We start from the raw sequence: 11,213 nt of genomic DNA on the forward strand, positions 1-11,213 counted from the left end.
GTGAGAGAGAGAGAGAGAGAGAGAGAGAGAGAGAGAGAGAGAGGAAGGAGAAAGAATTGATGATGGAAGAGGAATGAGGAGAGAGAGGAGGAAGAATCAAGGATTGACCTTGCAACAAAGTGTGTGTGTGCATGTCAGAGGAAAACTTTCAGGATTCTCTCCTTCTAATATGAGTTCAGGGGAGAAAACTGAAGCCACAAGGCTTCCAAGGAATATGCTTACAGCTCATCCATCTCACTGACCCACATGTAACATTTCCTTTGTCCATCAACATGATGGACATGAGGTCATTTCCATTTCTCAACTATTAAAAATAATGCCCCAATAAAGACAGCAGTGCATCCATCTCACATGCTGATTTCTTTCCTTTGGATATATATCTAGAAATGGGACTACTGGAGAATATGATATCTCTCTTCCATTTTCTACATATTCCTAACAGTCATGCTATGTTTAGTCTTTTTAATATCACCCAGGGTGTCTCTTTCTAGTCCCTTTGTATATCTACATGCATTATAGTACTGGCTTGTTAATTTCTGTAAATCACATGTTTAAATCACATTTTGGAGATCACTGTGTCAACAAAATTAAGCCTTTCAATAAACATGGACTTTTTTTTAACCATTGATCGAGTCTTTGATTTCCATCAGCAATGATTTAGAATGTCCTTTTATAAGTCTTGTACCTCTTAGGTTATGATTTATTTCTATTTTGGGATAAAGTGGAATTATATTAAATTTTAATAAGTGGCCTTGCATCTTACAAAACTTCATATTCAGCAAGACCATTAATTTCATGCATGAAGACAGTTTAAAAGATAGTACTGTATAGAGAAACTCAGTCCAGTGGCATTTCAATACAATGTTCCCCTAATCCAGTGGCATTCCATCACAATGTTCTCTCATCCTGTTGCATAAATCTGCTAGCTTTCCGTTAGGGACCTGAAGGATCATTGTAACAGAAAACTAAGCCACTTAAAGGTTTTAAGTAAAGGGGATACAACGGGATAAGAATTATATGATTATTTTTATTTTATAATTTTTATATTTTATAATTTTATATTTATAATTATTATAATCTTTATAATAAGAGTGCTGTGATTTATAAGCAACGGAAATTTACTATTAAATAGCCATTTAATTTAGGACGCTATGATGCTAATTAATATGAATTAAATGAATAAGTACACGTCAAGTACACTCCTAGTGCTGATGACACCAAAGCCACTCTATGAAGCCCACTATGCAGCCTCATGGTTTTGTTGCTCAAGGTGTTTTGAAAATAAACATGAGAAATTGGCAAAGTAAAATGTTTTCTTTCCTTTGCTCAAGAACATCCTATCTCAAAGGACAAGCCAGTCTTTCCAACCATCTCGATCTCCAAACTCTTCTCATCCCACATAACTGTCCTAACATACCAGCTGCTCAACAAGTCCCAGCAGCAGCAGCACCATCTGGATCACAGACCCAACAGTGGGGCATAAACACTGCAGAATATTTGACTTGTTGGACTCTTATGGGACCTAATCCTTCAATTCTTATCAATACCTCGGGAATGTGTGCCATCATCCTTGTGCTACCTTGACTTTGTATCTTCTTTAGATCTGTCTCATTAGAAACTAAGAGGAAATTAAACAAAGATCCATAAGCTCTATTGGAATCTTCCACTCTATAATAAAATTTCAAAACTAATTTTCATTTTTGTTTGCCTTAATAATTGTACAAAATAACTGGTTTCATCTTGGCATCTCATACATGTATGTAACATAAGTGATCACCTTCAGGTCTTTAATATCATATCCTGTTCTTCCTTCCCAGTGTTCCTTTTCCCTACCTCCAACCTCCTTCCACCTTCACAAATTATCACTATTCTTTCACTTTTATTAATTATCAAAAGCAACTTAGCTGTAAAAATCACTTAATGGCTCCCTGGAGTTTGTAATTCCAGCAGTTAGAAGGCTGAAGCAGGAGGATGAAGAATTCATAACTAGACTGGGCTACAAAACAAAACTCTGACTCAAAACTTGTTCAGAGTTTATCACAATATAAATTACTTAATGATTTTCCTAAATGTCTGATGAACATTTTAAAATAATAAAAATGTGATAGAAGGAAAAGGTTTAAAAAAAACAATAGTTTTCTTTTCAAAAACTTCTCTATATGAAAATGTCTTAATTGGTTTGAACATGGGTTATTTTAAAGTGCAAAAACTTAGCAAAGAAAAAACTTTCCAGTGCAACAATCATTTTGCTGTTTGGCTTTACGTCATGGAAACAATGTCATGGATATTTCTGTTGAAGCTGGACAGGGTCATGGAGAAAGTGACAAAGTGTGCAAAAACACTCAGACTATCCCAGAAGTATGTTCTACCGCAAGCTCAGCCATCTAGTCATTTAGCAGCATTTGAGACAGCTTTGCTTGTGAGCAAAGAGATAAAAACAAACAAATCAACAAGTCCATACTCCATGATTATACCTGTATGCAGTCTCTGACCCAAAGCATTGCTCTAAATAATATAAAATGAAACAAAAATCAAATATCATTATAGGATACAAATATAGATATATACATCCTTTTAAAATTACACCAGTTTATTTTGATTCCCCCAGGAATTCAAATGAAAGAAATTATTTTCTATAATTGCATTAAGTTAATAATACTAGATTCATAGCTGAGCTTTGCCTGATCAAAACATTGAACATTTACCACACAATCATGTAGGATAGTAAAAGAAAGTGGGAAAAGGAGAGTTATCAATTAATATAGACCCATCTCATTTAAGTTAACTATAAACTCGGATTGTTACACCAAGAGGAAACAAGTGTTACAAAGTATGAAAAGACAGTGCTTGAATTCTATTTATTTAAAAGTCTTCACTGAGCTGAGAACTTTCCTCAAAAAAATCTAATTGTTTATTTGAATGTTTAATATACTTTAATTATTGCAACCAGAGAGAAGCACCAGCTAAAAATACATCGAGAATCAATACCTAATGAGCTTGAGATGGGCAAATATTTGTTTAAGAAAGATCTTAAATTGTTTAAATTGTTTAAATTTTTAAACAATCTTAATTTTATACTTTTTAAAGTATTATGCTTATAGTTTGGGATCTGTTATAGACAAATCATTTAAAGTTGTATCAGGTTTGCTTTTGTTTTTGTTTTTTGTTTTGTCTTTTTCCATGGGAATTCTAATAAGAGAAATGATTTTCTACAATTGCAGTTAGTTAACGGTTAATATTAATTTCACAGCCTAGCTTTGCCTGATCAAAACATTGTGGATTTACTGTACAGACAAGTAGGGTAGGTAAAGAATTGGAATCAATGAATATAGGCCCTTTATATTCCAGGTCAACTCTAACCTCTGCATGGATATTCCAATCCTATTTATATTATATAGCACACACACAATCAAGGATTTATTGAAGTAAATGAGCCAAATGAAAATGAATATTTGATATAATACCAAAAAAGGTCATTTTTTTTTTAGTCATTGAGAGACTTATCTCAAAATGGCTTAGAAATCTGAGAGTTTCATTTGATTCCGGTTCACTGAAGATGCAAGTTCTTGGGATTTGCTCTGCGGAGTTTGGGCTGGCTGACTTTTGTGCTGAAGCTCTCAGGACCAGACGATGTTTGCACACTTCCTAATGAGATGTGATCTAGACTATTTCAGCCAAATCCTGGAAACATTGTAACAGAGACCCAGACCTTAGCCAGCCAGCAGACCTTAGCACAACTGACTCCATGATGGAAGTACCATTCAAGCTGTAAAATTCAGGGAGTAGACAACCCCACCTGCCAAAACTAAAACAGAGGCCTAATCCATACAGTTCTGGGAAAGTCTCAAAATGTACTAACTTTGCTTTTTGGCTTCTGTAGTTCCACTTCTGGCCAACTGTTCTTGTTAACTGAAATATGTCAACCTAGAGCATGGTTTTTGTGTTTAAACATTCACCCTGAAAAGGGCTCAGTGCTATATTGGGATCCTGAACACCCATTTCGGTCAGTGGCAGGCTAATAAAGACTTTGTATTGGCTAAAACCCATGCCCCAGCCGTCCACTCTGTGAAAACCCCACAACAACATGGTCATCGTTTCATTAGCCCCCCATTTTTTATAGTTCCCATTTTCTTGGTGCTGATAGGATTAAAAGTTTTCATATACAATCTCTAGTCTATGCTAGGATTATTCTTTGTGTTATTAAAATATACAAGGCATATGTAGTCAATTATGATGGTTGGTTTTAATGCCTGTTTACCACAAATTAGAATCACCTGAGTAGGGAAGACACCTGAAAAAAATATCATCATTGCGTTGATGATTATGTCAAGAGATGCAGTCCACTGGGGACAGCACCTTCTGAGAGCAGTCCTGATAAAAGGAGCATGGCAGAAGAAACCTTGTCTCAACTGTTACAACTGTTACACTCTGTTAATTTACTCTGTTGTTGTTGATATTGCTGCTGCTGCTGCTGCTGATGATGATGATGATGAAGACGATGATGATTCCTTCTATAGTATCAGTACAAGCATTTCCAAGCTTTCATCCTGGACTGGGGACCAGCACCTCTCCAGGAACCTTCTGGATTTCTGTTGCCAGACTGAAAATGATAGACTGAGAAACAACCAGCTCTTGAGACCCCCACCCCAAGAAAGAGACAGTCACTGTGGGACTACTCCTACTGATGAGACACTCAGCCTCAGGACTGAATAACTACTGGCCTTCTCAGCTCTCAGGTGTGATTGTGCAGTTGCCACTGTTAAATTCTTATTGACAGACATTAAGTTTGTATAACATTTTGACTTATTTCATTTGTACACTAATCCCATTGATTCTACTCCTCTAGAAGACCCTAACTAATAAATAGATCAATGAAACCCAAGCCTTATCAGTATTAGCATGTGTGCTGGTTTGAAAGAAAATGGCCCCCATAGGTTCATAGGGAGTATGCGTATGTGGGGTATTCACTTTGGTGTTCAGTCTTTTTTTCTTCTGCCTGTGGATCTGGATGTAGAACTCTCAACTCCTTCTCCATCACCATTTCTACTTGCATACCACCATGCTTCCTGTCAAAACAATAATGGATTAAAGTCCTGAAACTGTAGGGCAGGCCCAACTAAATTTTTTTCTTTCTATGAGTTGCCATTGTCATGGTGTCTCTTCATAGCATCAGAAACCCAAACTAAGACAGCATGGAACCTATCAACTAGTCCTGATCACTAGTCAGTGATGCCATCTTAGTGGAAGACCTGTACCATGATGCCTCTCTTGATGAAGTCAACATTTAGTTCTACTGAAGTCCTGGGCAGGCAGGGAGAGCCAGATTTTTAAATATTTCCAGATGTGCAAATTTCAACATAACTCATGCTTTTCTAGATGTTATTCAATCTGACTCAATAGCACTTCTAGTCTAAGCCTACAAACCATAGACGTGTTTGTTTACTCATAAAAGTTATGGACTTCTGCTGTTCCACTGCTCCTTTGCTAGCCTAGTTTGCAGCTTCTACTCATTAGCTAATCTCAGAGATTCCCTTTGGAAATCCAGAAATGTTTAGATTCCCATTTGCTTCTCTCTAAGAGGATAAAAAATAAAAAGAAAGTGTCTAGCATTGCTTACTCATAGTGTTTGTTGGCTTAGAAGTTACATGGAGCCTCTTGTCTTTGGAAATCTCTACATGAGATGCAGTCACCATCTCTGTGGTCTGGAACACATTACACAGAGATAGTAACTGCTTCTCATCTGGAGTTGCTTGTGCAGACCTCTGGTCTCCTGGTAAAGCCTATTATATTTAGGTAGAGTTCAAGAGCTAAAGTGTAACAATCTCAACCATCTCTACTCTCCCCTCCCCAGCCACATCCCCTATTTATAATTCCTGCAGTTTGGACTGGGAGAGTAAGAAATCACACATTTCATAACAAATCTTCATAGAGTCTCTCCTTGATCAGCTAGACTGTGGGATGGTCTTGAGAAAGTCAAACCTGACATCGGCAGCATCACTTGTAACTGTATCCACAGATATCTTGTTGGAAACTGGGTGCTCTGCCCTACCCTGTTGCCAGGCCCTGGCCTCCCAGGTCCCCAGAATAAAAATCTACATGTTAACTAAGATCCCCAAATAATTAATAAGCACTTCAAAGTGCCATTTGGCCTGTTTTTAAGCTGTCAGTGCTCACAGAAACTAATTAAAATAAAAATTTAAAGATATGATTAAAATCAAATGTATTCCCAGCTAAAAACCAAGTCTGAAAGAGGCTCTTGGTCTCTAGGCAAAATTAATAAAGGGCCAATCTAAATATATCTTGGTTATTTTCCAAAAACTTAAATAATGAAATGAAAATGTTTCAAATTTTAAAGAAGAAGAAGCAATCCTTCACATATAAATTACAAAGGAGATTTCATCAAATCTTCAATAAAAGTACAATGCCCATTCACTGGAAGGAAATGGATGGTGTTTGAGGGTAGCAGGAAACATTTCTGGTTCTCAGAAAAAAAAAAATCTTCATACCAGGAATTCAAATCATAACTACAATACATATCAGGGTAAAATAAACATATTCACAGATTGCAAAAATCTAGAGAATCTAACTTTCAAGTATCCAGCTGAGGCAAATTTTGCAGACACAACTTTCATCACAAGCAAATGATTCAGACAGAACTATTAATGGCCTAAAATGAAAAGAAGAAGGTACAGTTGGACATGATGACATGTGCTTGTAATCTCACTTAAGATTGGAGGCTAAGTCATAGGGCTTGTTTGAAATTTGTAAGGTTTAGGCCAGCCTGGAAATTTTGAATATTTGAATATCTGGAATACTGGTTTGTTTATTGTTTTAAAGCAAAGAAGTTTTCAGTTTAAATTGTTGAACCACATAGCAAAAACAACCAAACAAACAAACAAACAAAAAACCAAAACAAAACAAAAAAACAAACAAAACCAAAAACCCCAGCCAAGCCCCTCCCATACATGTCTATAATCAATTTTTCATCATACTCCTGGGAACAGAGTATGTTGTCATTTGTTCCTCCAAAGTCATCACCCAAACTTCATAGCTTAAAAAAGCAAAAGCCATTTCCTGATTTCCGTGGATTCAGCTTCTCTGAAAGTTGAGCTGGCTTTATATTTCTCCTGCTGAGATTAAAGATGGTGACCTCCAGACGGCAGACATGGGACAGCCACCAAGACTGCAGGGCTGTTGTCTGGAAGCTTCAGTTCCTCACTGTCCTCAGATCAAATATTCCAAGGGTTAGAAGCTATGGTGACTTTTAGGACCTCATCTCTGATGTTCCACTGTTCTATCCTCTACAACATATTAGAAACAAGATATATTGGGTGTGAAAGCTACTTGAACTGCATGTTTCTCAATGGAGAGGTAGAAGATAGTATAAACAATTCAAATTACCTCAATATTATAACTATTTTTACAGCAACACAAATTCCTATCTTTTCTCACATTTATATGGACAATCAGAAATGTTGCTGGAATAGCCAGACTTGAATACCAAAACCCATCACCATGACTCTACCCAGGATAGAAGATATGCTACTTACTTAGCAGTGATAGACCAAAGTCAGAACTTAGGGGTGTCTAGAAACAGCAGCAGGTAAAGTAAAAATCACTAGCAATACAAGAAAAGTATAATTGAGTATTTTTATTTTAGAGGATATATATATATAAGAAAAACATTATTGAGAATTCTTATTTCAGAAGACTTAATATATTATGAACTGAACCAATTTAAAAAGAAATCAAGTATAGGGGACAATGGAATAATAAAAAAGTTGATTAAATGTATTCATTTCATTTCCCAGATAATGTACTTTTTAAATATGTTTTATGAATTATTTCTTAAAATCAGTAAATAGTCACACTATCTGATTATTTATTATGGTAGTTTGAATATGCTTGGCCCAGAGAGTGACGCTATTAGGAGGTGTGAACTTGTTGGAGTAGGTGTGGCCTTGTTAGAGGAAGTGTGTTACTGTGGAGGTGGGCTTTGAGACCCTCCTCCTAGCCATCAGGAGACAGTTTTTTCCTGTTTGCTTTTGCAACAAGAGGTAGAACACTCAGCTCCTCCAGCGCCATGCCTGCCTGGATGCTGCCACACTTCCTGCCAGGATGATATGGACCAAACCTCAGAACCAGTAAGCCAGTCCCAATTTAATGTCCTTTGTAAGAGTTGCCTTAATCATGGTATCTCTTTACAGCAATGGAAACCTTAACTAGAACATATATCAAATGTAAATTATTTCAAAATGATCAACAGTTTAGTTAATTGGAAATTAAGCAACATACTTCATCTTGGCATCAAGGAGAACACCACAAGTAGCATTACCATTCAGCATGAAGCAATTAAAAGACGACGTAATACTAAAACCAGGAGACATGGATGAAACCCTGTTCAAGGGAAGACATATATAGCCTTTAGGACCTATATTAATAAAATGTGTCGGAGATAAAAGTTTCTAGCCCCCAAATTTTTTAAAGCATATAAAATGAATGATTTTATTAAGAGATAATAAAGATAGTTGAATTCAATGAAATTAAAAGTAACAAAATACATTAGAGAGGATTTATAATAAAAGTTCCTTCTTTGTGAAGATCTATAATAGAGCAGAACAGCCTTTGTGGTTCTGATTAAAGAGAAAAGCTTCACCCATGATTAAGAAGGTAGAAGACGGGGCTGGTGAGATGGCTCAGTGGGTAAGAGCACCCGACTGCTCTTCCGAAGGTCCAGAGTTCAAATCCCAGCAACCACATGGTGGCTCACAACCATCCGCAACGAGATCTGGCGCCCTCTTCTGGAGTGTCTGAAGACAGCTACAGTGTACTTACATATAATAAATAAATCTTTAAAAAAAAAAAAAAGAAGGTAGAAGACACAACCACACCATCTGAGAAGCTACAAGAACTATGGAAGAAACTGTATCAGTCATATGTCAGTCAGTTTGAAAACTTGCACAAACCGTTATAGTTACTGGCAATGAACTTTTTCATGCATAAAAATGTCAAATAGATGCATGAACTGGACATGGTGATTAAGAGCATATCATTAGAAATGCAGACCGAATTATTCCCTAGTTATTCTGTCTGTCTTTAAGTCGTAAGTAATCCCACTTGATCTATTTCAGAATGCAAAAAAGAGAAAAGTCTTAGGAATAAATGAGACTATTCAGAAGAATCGAGACTCAAACTGTGAAAATGTGCTCAGCACGAGCTTCAGAGATATTTCTTCCCCATGAGATCCTAGAATAGCTTTTCTCTAAGCCAGAGAACGAGTAGGTACTTATCTGAATATAATTATGCACAAATTATTCATATTCTAAAGGAATCATTTTCAACCCTCAGTGAAGACATGGCTCAGAACTGCTGCGATGTAAGAGTCAAGGTAAGCGGCCAGTGGACGTGTTAAATAGTGCTTTATGTTGTCCGCCAAGCCATTCCTCACGTCAAAGTTGTAGGACATGTTTTTATTTATCAGTTGAAAAGATACCCAGTATCTGTTGTTATGTGATTGTTTTTTATACAATAAACAGTGTTTTGAGTCCATGTTCCTTCCCCATAATAAAGTAGTACATCCTGTAACAGGGGAAACATTAAAGCAAGGGTAGGTTTTAGGAGAGATAAATAATTTTGTAAAGAATTGTGACAAGAAGACAGCAACAGTAAGAAACCTTTGACAGCTTTACCTTGATCCTATGTCAACATACTTAAAACTCAGAAATTTTAGAAACTTTAGAAATTTTATTTCTAATTAACTATGTAACTGGCATGACTTTTGAGTTACCAATAATCTTCTAATTTGAATTAAATAATAGGCTATGCATCCACTACTTAAAGTTTGCTTTCCAGGCCAACAAACAAAACTTTAAAGCTTTTGGTAGCAAATGCAGTTTACTCATGGAGATTAAGTGACAATTTTTAGAAACACATGTGAAATAATTTAATAGAATCAATTTTATTAATCAAATGTTTGGGGATATGTTGAAGATCAATAATAGCTGCTTATTTTCAATCAGGTTGGATAGTTCTAATTTGAGGATAACATATTACTTAACATCAGATAAAGACAGAACAAGGTAGGTTAATGGATAATTTAGCCGGTGCTCTGATTTGTATCCACACGTTATGTTGGTAGAAGCTAAGTGTTACATTCTGTCAGCCTCCAGTCAGTAGTTCTGATGTAATTACCATTCTGTTCCCTTGCATCTTCTAAATGTTTCCTCCAAAATGTACCAGATTCAGAACTTCCTGCATTTCAGAATTAAACCTGGCTACCACTGATATCAGCTGTGTCATCAAGATAAGGAGAACAAATTATCATCTTACTATTGTGTACAACCTATGACCCAGGAATTTCCCTGATAACAAAATACCCTTGAGAAATTCTTCAGCTTATTTTCTAAATGTTATGCACAAACATGGTCCAGAAGCTTTGCTTTAATGCCCAATATTGAAAATACCTTGATTATCCACCAATAGTAGTGCTGATTTAAACGGAGCACAAAATAGGAATACAGTGGGATAGTGTGCCACAATCAAAGCACCAAGTGTGTGTGTCTGTGTGTGTCTGTGTGTGGTGGGGGTGGAGTAGGGGGTGGTAATGGTGGTATTGTTGTTGTTGTTGGGACAAGGGTCTCATTAAATTCAGGCTAGCCTCAAACTTACTATAAGACCTAGACTCCTGCCTACAGCCTCAAGTGTAGGAATCCTAGACATGAGTTGCCACAACCAACTAATTTCTCCATTTTAATAAAATGTATATTCTATCATAAATGCACATTATTTAGGGAACCATTCACAGGAAGGAACACATTTCTGGATGCTAGAGAACATTAAATACAAAATTCAGACAGAGGACAGGAAGAAAGGGTACAGTATCAGGAAGAAATACACCGGGTCCAGCGGCAAAACCCGGCCTTTATCTTTTCTTTCTTTCTTTCTCTACCCCTTTTTTAGAAGAGTCCCTTCTTCTAAGAGTTTTTTTCCAGCTTTCCTTTTCTTTAGTCACATGCACATTGTGTCTTCACACTATTTTACTGTCTATATATCCTTTCGTATTTTTGTGTGAAATAGTCCTTAAAATATTTTAAAAACACTTCTGTGTTAATAAGTAGTCAGAGAGCTTTTAATTAGAAACTTTCCCAAGGTATTTATTTCTTCTCTCTCTCTCTCTCTCTCTCTCTCTCTCTCTCTCTCTCTCTCTCTCTCTC

This window comes from Mus caroli, chromosome 2 (genome assembly GCF_900094665.2).
Source record: "Mus caroli chromosome 2, CAROLI_EIJ_v1.1, whole genome shotgun sequence".
Lineage (NCBI taxonomy): Eukaryota > Metazoa > Chordata > Mammalia > Rodentia > Muridae > Mus > Mus caroli.